Source organism: Lutra lutra, chromosome 4, assembly GCF_902655055.1.
Source record: "Lutra lutra chromosome 4, mLutLut1.2, whole genome shotgun sequence".
Taxonomy (NCBI): domain Eukaryota; kingdom Metazoa; phylum Chordata; class Mammalia; order Carnivora; family Mustelidae; genus Lutra; species Lutra lutra.
The window spans coordinates 153,347,860-153,349,976 of record NC_062281.1 but is presented as its reverse complement, the minus strand read 5'-3'; positions in this window follow the sequence as shown (position 1 = coordinate 153,349,976).

Below are 2,117 nucleotides of genomic sequence, written 5' to 3'. Positions count from 1 at the left end.
GAGCCCAATGTGGGGCTCGATCCCAGGACCCTGGGATCATGACCTGAGCTGAAGGCAGAGGCTTAACCCACTGAGCCACCCAGGTGCCCCTTATTTAGGTGTAAGTTTGACAAAAGATGTACAAGATGTTTACACTGAAAACTACAAAATACTGCAGAGAGACATTAAAGAAAACTTGAAGGAGAGGTATACCATGTTCAGGATCAAAAGACTCAGTGTTGCTAAGATATCAGTTCCCCCCAAATCTGTAAACTCCATGCAATACCAATCAAAATCCCAGTAATTGTTTTTAAGTCGACAAACTGATCCTAAAACACAAGAAAATACAAAAGACATAAAATAGCCAAAACAACTTTGAAAAGCAGGAACAAAGCTGGAGGAATAGCATTATTTTATTCCACAGCATGAAACTAGTGTCAAGAGCCACAGATTAGAGGACGAGAATAGAAAAGGTAGAAACAGACCCACAGAAAATCAGAAACTGATTTTCAACAAAGGTTCAGTGGAAAAAGAATAATCCTTCAACAGATAGTGCTAGAATTATTGAACATTAGTATGTAAAAAAGTGAACTGTGACCAATGACTCAAATCATACAAAAATTAACTCAAAATGAGCCATAACCCAAAACATAAAACCTAAATTAAGAAAGCTTAGGAGGAAAATCTTTGGACTTTGGATCAGGCAGAAATTTCTTAGATACCAATATAACTATTTGCTATATTCCATAGATCATACTTCAGTATGGTATGAACAAATCGTTAAATTCTTTTTTATTTTTCGTTAAATTCTTAAATTGGACTTAATTACAATGGAAAAGTCCTGTTTTTTTCAAAGACACCATTAAAAGAATGGAAAGACAAGCCATAGGCTGGGAGGAAATATTTGCAAATCATAGATCTGATAAAGGACTTCTCTCCAGGCTACATATATTAGTCATTAAGGAAATGCAAATTAAAACCACAATGAGATACCACTACCCGCCTATTAAAAAAGCTAAAATTAAAAAGACTGACCATGCCCTGTGTTGGTGAGGATGTGGAGAAACTGGAACTCTCATACATTGCTGGTGGAAAATGTAAAGTGATCCAACTACTTTGGAAAGGAGATCAGCAAAAAACTAACTGCACACCTGCCACCTAATCCAGTCCCTCCTCTCCTGGGTATTTACCCCAGAGAAACGAGCGTGTAAATCCATACAAATGCTGTAATGTTCCCAACCACTTTATTTGTTTTGGCCGCAAACTAGAAAGAGCCCAAATGTCCAACAACAGGAGAACGAATGAACAACGGTGATGTGTCCACGCAAATTTCGAGCCTGACCAAATTCTACAGTGGAACTATGTGCCGTTTACCAGATTAGAGTTTGGAAGAAAATAATTAACAATTAAGTGCAATACAGAATCCTAGATGGGATTCTGGAAAGAAAAAGAACATTTGTGTAAAAACTGGTGAGATCCAAATAAGGTCTGTGGTTTAGTTAATAATAATAGTAATAATAATAATAGGGTGCTGATGTTAGTTTCTTGGTTTTGAATATTCCACTGTGGTTATGTGGAAAATGCTGATGTTAGTGGGAGCTGGGTGAGGTGGGTACGGGAACTCTATTTGGTCATTGCAACTTTTCTGTAAGTTTAAAATTAATTCAAAATAAAAAGTGAAGAAAAATATACATAATAAAACCTTTTTAAAAGATTGCTTTACCTTTGGGGCACCTGAGTGGCTCAGTGGGTTAAGCATCCGACTCCTGATTTCAGCTCAGGTCTTGATCTCAGGGTCATGGAATTGAGCCCCATGTCAGGCTCTGCGCTGGGCGTGGAACCTGCTTAAGATTCTCTCTCTTTCCATCTCCTTCTGCCCCTCTCCATCCCCTGCCTGCAGGCATGCACACATGTGCGCTCTCTCTCTCTCTCAATCTCTCTCTCTCGCTCTCTCTCAAAAAAAAAAAGAAAGAAAAAGATTGCTTAACCTTATAGAATAAATAATTTTTTCAAATACATTTGCGAGCTGTCCCATTACTGACAATCACTGTCAGCATAGAGCAGGTTAGCAATTTTGGAATGCTTGCCTTTTTGTAAGAGAAACCTGTGTGACTTTAAATGAGGCAATTCCTTTAAGT